This window comes from Biomphalaria glabrata, chromosome 3, assembly GCF_947242115.1.
Source record: "Biomphalaria glabrata chromosome 3, xgBioGlab47.1, whole genome shotgun sequence".
Taxonomy (NCBI): Eukaryota; Metazoa; Mollusca; class Gastropoda; family Planorbidae; genus Biomphalaria; species Biomphalaria glabrata.
This window is the reverse complement of record NC_074713.1, coordinates 46158412-46170777: the sequence shown is the minus strand read 5'-3', so window position 1 is coordinate 46170777 and position 12366 is coordinate 46158412.

Sequence of the window (12366 nt, the reverse complement as noted above, 5' to 3'; positions counted from 1 at the left end):
AGCCTGAATTGCACAGTCCACAGCAGCATTTCTAAAACTCAGAACAATGTGGAAAAACAAAGGCATAGCCCTTGACACCAAAATCGGACTGATGCGCTCCCTGGTCATGGCACTAGCGGATCCAGAAGTTTTTCGTTATTCATCCTATTAAAAAAAGGACCTTTTGAATAATGTTTTACCTACTTGAAAAATATTCTCATTTAAATGTATAGGCCCTTACTACATTGCAAATACAACCGATTTGTTCGTTGAAAAGATAAGATACCCCACAGATTTAGATTAAGGCTTTGAGGATCGTCACGGAAAAAAAATATATTTGAAAAATAATATTTTTAAAAAAGCTCATTTGTAAAAAGTGGCACATTTTGTTCAATATGCATGTTTGTAACTTTGTTTTGTTACAGAACTAATTCAAAGTTCTAAACAAACAAAAAATCGGAAGTGGGAGGAGAAATTAAGTGGACCAATTAGATTCTACTCAATTTTTTTTTTTTTTTTGCATTTTTAGGATTCAAGCATAAATCGTGAGTAATAGTTCAAAATTTATTTAACTATAAAATCATCAGATTGAGTAAATTTTAGAAAAAGGCATCTAGGAAAAGAGTATTTGGGTTCAGAACTCATCTCAATTGTTACTCTTATGCCGAAAAATTTCGTATAAATTCTAAATTTTCCAAAACAAAGTCTTTCTTAAAATAATTATGACAAATTCGTGTGCAATTACATAAACTCTGTCGCCATATTTGACTATTCTGTTTTAAAACGTTATGTTTTCGTCTGGAAAGGGGAGGGGGCGGTAGAGTGAAAAAGTTAATCCTCGCTCATTTTTTTAATTTCTGCTAATGATTGCATCTGGCATTAAAGAATTGGAGGTGGGGCGACCCGACAAAAGAATTTAATTTATAGCATTATATTAGTGACAGATGTTTTCTTTAATTGTGTGATTTCTTAACTAAAATACAAACAAACAAAAATTGGTTTGTCCAATGGGCGGAGGGTGATTGCATGTATCGCCCCTCTCACCTGGTACAACCCTTTATCATTTTATATTTACTAATAATAAAATTTGAGATTAGAGTGTGGTTCGACATAATATACAATGACTTTAACTATCAATAAATAGCTTATATTATATAGATATTTAACCAATTTTGTTCACAAACTATGGTTTCTCTTTAAAAATAGGACAGTCCACACTCAGAGAGCTAGAGTTGAAAGGGCAGTGTTCGCCCCCCCCCCCCACACACACACACCGAATCAACCTAGATACCAGAAAAATTATATTAAAAATTTAACTAAATTTGTTCAAGAATGTTTTCTCCATAATAGTAGGACCCCCCTCCCCACTCAAAGGGTTTAGGTGGGAAGGGCAGAAGATGTATTCGCCCCCCCCCCCAACTTAATCGGCCAACAGGAGAAAGACATACAATTAAGTTCGCATATAATATCAATATATATATATTGAATTGATTCTGTTAACAAGCTGTGATTTCTACAAATAAATTGGTCCACTTGAAAGTTTATGGAAGGGGGGGGGCGGGATTGATGCCATCTCCTCCTCCCCACCCCACCAAATCGGCCAACATACTGGGGGGGGGGGATAATCTAAAAATAGGTTGAAATATAAATAAGTAGTAATAAATTCGTATACAAATTGTGTGATTTCTATACTAATATTCGTCCGCCCCACTTTTTTCGGGGGTGGGGGGGGGTAAGCGATTGCCGCTACCACCCCCTCCCCTGGATCCGCCAGTGGGTCAAGGCCACATTCTTATATGCTTGCGAATCTTGGACACTAACTGCAGAACTAGAGAGGAGGATCCTAGCCATGGAATTGAGATGCTACAGAAAAATCCCAGTTATGACATTTAAAGAACTCATCACAAAGAAAGAGATAAGAGACATGGTTATTGCAGTGACCCGCTAACTATTGTTAAAAGAAATGCAAAGTAAAGCTCTATGACCATATGACTAGGTCTTCGCGGCTTGCAAAGACCTTTTATTCAGGGGACAGTACCAGGAAAAAAGAAGAAGAGGCAGACAGAGAAAGTGATAGGAAAACAACATAAAAGAATGCACGGGCGTGCCACTGAAAGAGGTTCTATTCAAGGCGAAAGACAGAGAGGAATGAAGAAAGACGGTCAACAAATCTTCTGTGTTGCCCCAACAGTCCAACAGACTTAAAGATAGGTGAAGGTAAAGGTGTTGGCTGCAGTTGCGCACAATTTCATTCACTCAAGAAAAGCGTATGTTATGATGAGGATGATTGTCTACAGTCTACACATTACGTCATACTAGAGAAGTTGGGAAATTAGAGCGTATTTCGCTCAGTAATGTAAAAAAAAGATACACCTTATTAGTAGAGTTACGTACCCTAAGAGATCCAACTACTTATATGACTACGGAGGTCAATCCTAGATACACATCTACGGTCACAAGGGAATCACCAGGGACTGCTGCACTTTCACCCTACTTTCTACTTCTGGTGTGTATGCCATCTGCAAGCCAGAACCTTTCCTTTATGCTCGCTCTCCATGTGGATCTATCAGTGACTCTTTCTTCTAGATGTTCGTGACGATTTTGATGTATGCAATGACGACACGAGGCTCTTCATACCCAGTGTGGTTTGCGTTCTTGGCTGTCGTGGTCTTGATGGTTGCAGGAACACTAAAGTTTCGTATGTAAAATGTACTAATTTTTTTTTTGCATTGCTTTTTTAATAGGGCAATTTGTTTTTAGAATGCACAGAGACTTTGGTCCAATCACTTTTGTGGACCATTTGGGGGGGGGGGGGGAATCTGTGATTAGGTCTCCTGCTCCCTTCGGGCGCCCAGCAAACAAAACATGTTGACCTAATTCAGTGTTTCCCAATTATTTTTTTTAATGGAACACTTCCCATTATCGGTGAATTTGGCAGAGCTCCTAATGCCCATCAAGCCGCCTGTTTCTAGATATATAATGTACTATCATGGTGCCACAAATCACACTTTCCATAAATAGGCTGTAGGTGAAAGAAGTATAATAGCTTTTACTGGTTTTGAATATTAAAATAATCTTCAAATCGACCAAATATTATGTACTGTCTTATGTACTGGATTAGCGTTGTCATGTACAACACTGCACTCATCCTTACTCTTCGGACTTTGCAATTATAGTCAGAATCTAGGTCAGTTCAAAGGCCATAATGATGTTACTATAGTTTGCTTTTTATTTACAGAGACGAGTTAATACATCAATTTTTCTTTTGTATATATAGATCTATATACTTTGAGAGTATTCATGTGTTGGAGTATAAATTGGTCCTATAGTTCATAGAACATATATTCAAGCCTCGCGGAACACAGTTTGTGAAACACTGGCCTAACTCAATCAAGATTATGCGGATTTAGAGATAAACATTACGTATAATTTAAGACACGGGATTGTGCCGTAAGTTGTTTTTTTTTTTTTTGAAATGCATTGAACAGTGCTAGGTATAAAAATAAGGCCAAATGTGGAAGCATCATTAATAAAAAATGTAAGTTTAAAATAAACTTATGAAAATATGTTTAATAAAATGATGCCCTTTTTTTGTTTGCCTCGTATACAATAACATTGTTAGAATCTAGCTGGAATACCATCAGGTATCATCTTCTTTTTTGAAGTAACGTCTGTATTATATAAGATAAGATATAAGAAGATTGTAGAAAGAATAATTGTGAATAAAACTTCTATTTCTTATCTTATATAATATAGACGTTACTTCAAAAAAAAAAAAAAAGATGATGATTACGTCCTTCGCGTCATACATCTAGTCATGCATATTAACCAATGACTTAAATTCTGCCAAGTCACTGGTTTTCCTGGCTGGCTCTATTGTAGAAGGCTCAGAAACACTGTTGACTTCAATGATAATATTATTGGTTTACTTGTTCTTTTTTTACAATTCCTCTATTCCGGTTATACATTCATGGAAACAAATGGATTCTGGAAGCAAATGGAACCTGGACACGGATCTCAAGAACGATTTACTGAGAAATTTGACAGTTGGTGTATAGCTTTGGGAAAATAATGACTAGCTCGTTGGCAACAGTAGGAAAATTCCAGTTTGACTGATATAATAGTTTTTTTAAATGTAAAAAAAATATTTAAATTTGTATTACCATATTACATCACAACATTTCACCGCAAATGTACAGTTGTACTTAATGTGAAGTATATAACCACCATTAGGTGCGCATAATGTTCCGGGAATGTGGAACTAGCTTACTCGTTGTTCTCATTGTGACTGCTGTCAAATGACAGTCTGCCAACATCGACCTGTTCTTACACTGTTTTATTTTCAATTTCAAAAAAGCATACTTGTTCATAGATGTACTTGGACCCGGATAATTCGAAAGTTTTGCAGCTAAGTTTTTCAAAGTGTTTAAATACAACTTTTGGCATCTATAAAACTCACGCGGAAGAACTGACTGGAACATCTTATTCAGGTCATAATTTGCTTGGAGGTATGTCCTCTGAAGCTGTATCGGCTTCTGAACTAGTTGGTTAGCTGAGGGTATTGAAAAATGTCGTCTTAAAATTTACCTTCAATAAAATTTGCCTTAAATTTCCACAATCAAGGATTTCAAATAAGTCTTGTACTTTTAACCATATCACTAGAAATAGTTTCACCTTTAAGCAAAGGAAAATAACAAAACCTGTTTTTACTTGATTGACAGTAGAAATTGGAAATCTTTGTTTGAAACGTTTTAACCTGCGCATATATTTCATGTGCAAAAACCCATTGATTAGAAATATTATTAACAAAGTCACAGTCAATGACTTTCAAGGAACACACACATTTCTTCCTTGAGACAATTACTGTGGTAAAGAACATTGGAATGCGTTGTTTCCAAATCTTCGAGTACTTCTAGGAACTGCTTGTGGTTAAAAGCCGTAGCTCTGATAAGTTAGATCACTGTGGGTCAATAATGTGTTTGACATTCAATGCAGCTTTGCGCTAACATTTCCGTTTAGGGTTTATGTTTGGGCTAGTGTTATTTAATTAATTTAAAAAAAAAAACAGTTCTTCTCAGTTAAAGCAGAGGCTCTTTCAGTTTTTATGTATTATTTAGTATTATTTTAACATAATTGCAATTTTTTAATATGCTTAATCTGTGAGCACACCTGATTTCTGTAGGTAACCGCAGGCCACATAAAACACTCCGGCAGGCCGCATGTGGTCCGCGTGCCGAAATCACACCTGGTCTAGGACATTTAATGTATTCTAATCTTTTTCTTTTCATGTTATCTGCCATTTTTAATGTCGTATATGTCTGTTACTTAGTTATTGTCAATATCACTTGGTATATAATATGTTCTAATTTACTATGTGTGGTGTAGATGATATTCATTTTGTGTGTGAAATCTGATTCTATTTCTAATGCAATCTAAGTCCCCTATATAGATAAGCTGCCTGGTCGAGTGGTATGGCTTCCAACTGTCGTCATGATACTTCTGAGTTCGAACGTCGCGAAGGGGGTTTGAACTAGCACGTAGTCAGTTTCATTTCATTTCCGAAACTTAAATATTTAACCTTGCCAAAACAGCTGATCGGATTGAGTAATTTCTTATCTTATCTTATTTATTATAGACGTTACTTCAAAAAAGAAGATAATTACGTGTGAATCTAGTCATGCACGTTAATCAATGACTTAAACTCTGCCAAATCGTTTGTTTCCTTGGCTGATTCAGGCAACCCATTCCATTCTCTACTGGCACTAGGGAAGAAGGAGCACTTGTATGAATTTGTTCTAGCATAGGGACTAAGAAATGTGCCTCTATCCTTGTGTCTTTCTGAGTATTTCATTAGGTTTTGTTTTTCTATTTGAGTACATGGAGTAATCTAAGAGTGTTTGTTAGCCTGTATTATAATTGTTATAGCCGCGGGCTCGCTAATGTTCCCACTCCAGCATGTGTCGTCTGCTAATGTTAGATAGTCCGAACACGACCAGCTGATCTATTATCAAATCACTTATCTAACTAACGTAACAGTTGATCAAACTGTAACAATCGTGTCCTATGACTTTGTCATAGATATTTAAATGTTACTGTCTAGACAATATCACATTTAGAGATGATAACGCATTACACACAGAAAATACACATCAAAATGTCGCAACTTTAACTCTTTTACTTTCCAACTGCTCGTTTATTAATATTTAGAATGCCTTCGGTGCTCAATACTAATCCTAAATCCCCCGCCTTTTTATAAAGCTTATATCAACTCACTCTGTCTGTCTGGTATAAAGTTTATATCAACTCACTCTGTCTGTCTGGTACAAAACTTATATCAACTCACTCTGTCTGTCTGTCTGGTAAAAAGTTTGAACACGTTATTTCTCTCACATCCAATCTCGGATCAAGCTGAAATTTTGCACTATCAATTACTGTACCTGGCAATAGATTAGATAGATAGATAGATAGATAGATAGATAGATAGATAGATAGATAGATAGATAGATAGATAGATAGATAGATAGATGGATGGATGGATGGATGGATGGATAGATAGATAGATAGATAGATGGATGGATGGATGGATGGATGGATGGATGGATAGATAGATAGATACATAGATAGATAGATAGATTCTTCAAGGCTTCCGCAACGTACGATGACAATGGACCTCATTCACCAATCGTTAACAAACAACATTTAGCCACGTGATAATATTGATAAAACAATGAAATAAAAAACGTATCACGTGACAGCCTTTATGGATTACGTAATTTGTATAGAAGAGATAGAAAATCACGTGGCTAAATGTTGTTTGTCTACGATTGGTGAATGAGGTCCATTGGAAGTTAATTAAATAAAATGCATTGATCTATCTTATCTTATATATTACAACGATATTTATCAACAAGTTAGAAAAACCCAGAGAAGTCACTGTACATGCAGTGTTCTATTTGAGTTACTAATCCAGGTGCGTTCTGTTTATTAATTAAGTTTAGTTCAGAATATTAGTTTAGACTTCCAGATTATCAAGAATGGGAAATCTATATTCAACAGAATGCGTATGATATATTTTTTACAGCTCAATGTACTATTCCCAAATGTTTCCTTCAATGTGTCAGCTTATATAAAGAACAAAGTAACATTTACTTTAGTTGGTAGGCCGGTGTTCTTCCAATTTGACCTTTACCCCCCCCCCCCCCCCCACCATAGAGTTATTGATCAGTGTGCGCAAGATAATTTGGTAATCCAAGATAAAGTTAAACAGATAACAGATTCGTAATAAGTGGGACGCGAATAGTGTGCAAATATATATCGACGTTTGAATGTCCCAGATTAAGAACAAAGCTGACTATACTACTCTATTATTATCTATAAAAAATTAAAGTACATTTAACACTATATCAGTCGTGCGTTAGTAGTTTCAAAAAAAAATATTTTAAAAAATATTTATGAATTGCTGAAGCCGTTACGGATATTGCAACCTCGGGATCCGTTGAGCATAAAATGGCCTACATCCTACGCCATAGACTCAGCTCCGATCGGTGGTGCGGAAAAAATTCACTTTGATTTTTTAAATTTTTACTTATTAGGCTTAAAGTACCAACGATGAGTTTGTGGGAAGGATAAATCTATCGATAAAGACAATCGTCAGGGGAAGTAATGGAGAGATTGAATGTATTGTTTATATGTTGTAGCTTTGGTATGAAGAGTTATACCCCTTTATGCACCCCTTGGTTAGGAATCTTTTTCAGTCTCACGTTCTGGAGTCGTCTCTCCTACCTAAGTCCGCTGACGACAATACCAACTTATCTTGCATCATTCAGAGACACTCTCTAACTTCTTCCTACCGTCACCATAGAATTTAAGAATCACTCACACACACACACACACTCCATAACAGGGATACAGATCCAGACATGGTAATATTAGTATAGAAGACTCTAGTTTGGTGAGACAGACTCAGAAACATAACACAGTAGCCTAGACAAAGTTGTAATTAGACGGTGCGCAAAATGTTCCCGAACGTCAGTTTCTTTATTTGACTATTTAATCATTTAGTCATGATTTAATCAATACATGCGGGAATACCCAATGACGTACATGTGTTCAAGACATAGATTACTTAGACCTCCAGACGAAGACTATCATTCATAAAAACTATAATGGTCAAGTCACAGTTTTCCCTCTGTGGCCTAATAGCTAGTATTTTTTTACAAAAATACACATAAACTGTCTAATTTCTAGGAAAATCATTATAGCCGTTTTCGAGATCCTGTCCAGATTCCAGGTTTCGTCGATGAAGAATCTGACAGCTGATAAGAGGGATTTAAATTATGCTAACATCTTTAAAATATCAACATTTTAATTTGTAATCAAGTAATTTCCCTCATCAAGTTGATCAGCAGTGCCAGTGTTTTATCTTATCTTATCTTATCTTATCTTATAGAATACAGACGTTACTTCAAAAAAAGATGATTTTGTCCTACGCATCATGCATTTAGTCATGCATATTAACCAATGTCCTAAATTCTGCCAAGTCACCGGTTTTCCTGGCTAGCTCAAGCAACACATTCCATACTCTAATAGCACTAGTGAAGAAGGAGTATTTGTACAAATTTGTCCTAGCATATGGAACGAGGAATGTGCCTTTCTCTTTGTGTCTTTCAGAGTATTTTATTAAATTCTGTTTTGTATTTGGAGATTATGGTTCAGTGTTTTATGTATAATTGCTGCTTTACTTTTGAGTATTCTCTCCTGAAGGCTTTCTAAATTTAGTGATTTTATTAAAGGTGTTACTCTAGTCAAATGTGAATATTCGTTTGTTATGAATCCCATTGCTCTATTTTGTGTCTGATCCAGTTTCTTAATGTTTTCTTGAGTTGTGGAAGACATCAGTTTCTCCATATTCCAAAGTAAAAAAAAAAAGACTAATGTTCCTCCTCGTACCGTAATAAACAAGAACTGACGCACGGATCTACTTACAATGTATATTATTGCTTCCACTTTCTATTTTTAATTTGCTCGATATTTCGTTTCTGATTGTTTTATCTTTTTTTTCTCCATTCTGTATTTTTAAATCGAACTACTGAGATGTATAATTATATTTAGATTTAAGAAGGACCATTGATATACGATTCACTTCGAAACGAGCCAACATCACTTGACATGCTTCACACGACACTGGTTACAAGACACCGAATAGACTCGTGATAGTTGACATCGATCTCACAAATAGACTATGAAATGTTTGGCTTCCAGACAGACTTGCATTAAGTCCCTACAAGAAACAGTTGACTGTAATAGTGGAGTGTGTGTATGTGTGTGTGTGTGTGTGTGTGTGTTTCTATGGTTTCTATGGTGACGATAGGAGAAAGTTAAAGATTGTCTCTGAATGATGCAAGATATTTGGTATTGTCATCAGCGGCCTTAGGAGAGACGACTTCAGAACGTGAGACTGACAAGATTCATAACCAAGGAATACATAAAGGGGTATAACTCTTCATACCAAAGCTACAACAAATAAACAATACATTCAATCTCTTCCCCCCCCCCCCCCCACCATCACTTCCCCTGAAATGTTTGGCTTCCAGACAGACTTGCATTAATTCCCTACAACAAACAGTAGATTGTAATAGTGCCGTTTACACATTTTGGTTTTATCAGAGAATTGCCAATGAACTAAGGCAGCTGATAGTGGAGGGAATTTTGTTTTCCTTGATTAGAAAATCTCAAGGGTTATTTTGAGTTCCTTATTGAAAATTTTATCACGAACTATTTCAAGGGAGACTACGAACAAAAAGTTGGTTGGACTTGAAAAAAAAACAAAAAAACAGAAGTGTACCTATAATAACAGAGCAGTATCCCATAGTTATCTTTACCTATCAGACTAAAACATCATTGACCTTTTTAGGAAATACAAGATGTCACGGCATAATTCATTTAGATTCTATGATTCATTTAGTGTTAAATGTATTTCTTCCTTATATCGCATTTAGTGCCTACTCACTGCCTACACACGTTTTACTTTATTTCTCACGTACATTGACCTATATTATATACCCGGGCAATGCTTCTCAGCCTCACATTGGCGATCAGTTGGAAACGGTCGTTTGGAGAAATCCTTTTTAACGGAGACATGCGTCATCATGGTGGACCTGGAACTCTTCTGTCTGAAGGTTTAACAATGGCTGCGATCCATACTGCGACTTGGGTTGTGCCATATACATAGTGCACGGTCCTCAGTTCGTGTGTCCTGCTAACAGCGGGGAATTTCTTTCTATTCCTTATTCTGAAACCACCACAACATTATATAAGGACCGCCGTGTCGGCTAGGTGGGTTTAATCTTGATGACAGCCCATTTGTGAAACTGTGTAATGTTCAAAATACTGGTCCAGCCTGTTTAAATATTAAGTCCTATGAGTGGTGTAAACTGTTGTCCCATTATGCTAATGAGGTCTCGATGTCATTTATAGAGATCAAATACTGAACCGCTTATCTATTCTAGGATTGCTGTTCTATTCTCAGTCAAATGTTCTATTCTCAGTCAAATGTTCTATTCTCAGTCAAATGTTCTATTCTCAGTCAAATGTTCTATTCTTAGTCAAATGTTCTATTCTCAGTCAAATGTTCTATTCTCAATCCTATGTTCTATTCTCATTCAAATGTTCTATTCTCATTCAAATGTTCTATTCTTAGTCAAATGTTCTATTCTTCTTTCCCATGAATTTAAAGCCAAACAGACAAAAGTCTTCGCAACCAAAAAAAAAAAAGTTCTCTACCAACTAGAGTACAGTTTTCTGAGACCATTAAAAAAAAAAGGTTCTATAGTTGCTAAAAATGTCAGATTAGTGTCACAGTCAATAGTCTATTTGCTAACTTTCCCCCCCCCCCCAACACACGTACAGTCTGCCTGAAGTTTAGCCGTGTTAAACCCAAACACGTGACAAGACTAAGATCCTTGCGCCTGGCTGTAGAAAAACTCATCTTCCACTATGCATGAGTACTTTCATTTCAATAAGAATATATATGCCTACTTACGAAATTATGCAAGCCACCCAAATACAATTATTAAAGAGCTAACTGCCAAAAGTAGATCCACTACTGGAGTGAATAGTTACAGTTTTTTTTTTTTTTTAACAAATGGTTGCAGTCGATATTCATCATCTTTTAGTAGAGCGAGCCGCTACTTGTGATTATGGTGGGCTTTACAACTTAAGTTATTCTACTAAAGTTTTATATCTTGGTCAGAGAGGGTCAAAACTTTTTCCTATAAACCTTATTGCTCCCCTTTTCCTTTTCTCTGGTCAATTTGAAACTTTGCACAATTCTTTGTCAAGGACAACCCGTGAATGAATTTTTTAAAATACCAATTAGTCAATTAATTAGTATTAATGCTTCAGACTTCGAATGATGTCTTAAAATGAGAAAAGAGTCCTTGTACTCACAACCAATTTCCATAAGGATCAATAAAGCAGTCTTAGTCTTAGTCTTAGTCTTATTAATTAATTAGTTTTGTCATGGCAGGCCCGTCCTTTGAGCTGTCTTCCCATCGCTTTCTATGTCTGCCTCTTTTTTTCCCTGGTACTGTTCCCTGAAGGAAGGTCCTTTGCCTAAACCTTGTAATATAGCCACAGAATTTTACTTTGCGTTTTTTATTTTACAGTAGTTGGCATGTCATCACGTGGGGTTATTCCGTAACTTGTGAGAAATGATCAGAAGTCACGTTTCCATTTGCTACTTACGCCTTCTGTGAGCATAAAAGTAAAAGTATTAAATATGTATATATATATATATATATATATATATATCATCAGAATGCATTATTATTATGTTAGAAATGAACGAGTAGTCATTCTCTGGCGCTGCCAGGGTCGAGGTTCGCTAAAGAGAAAATTCATTGTAGTCTCTTTAACAGTTTCCACTGAGGAATTTTCTGGTGATGTGGCAGGTCTACAGCAGTACCGCCTTCTGAGAGGCAACGAGGATGTTCCTAGGAATGTTAAGGGCCTTGAAGGTGTCTGTGAAGTCAGCTGTTATTATCCCCCCGGTTGATATAACAATGGGGTATATTGTTATTTTGGACAATTTCCATAGACGCTTAATCTCCAAGCCTAGGTTCCCATATTTTCTTTGATTTTCTATCTCAGGTTTTCTTAAATTACGAGACAGTGGTACGGCGATGTTGATAATGATAGCGGCTTTTTCTTTTTTATCAACGAACAGAAGATCCGGTATTATTATTATTATTATTTATTATTATTATTATTATTATTATTATTATTATGAAAATAAATTAATTTTCATTCTCTAGCTCTGCCAGGGTTGAGCTCTGTGATAGGGAAACTAAATTCATTGTATTCACTATAGCAATGTTCACTGAGAAA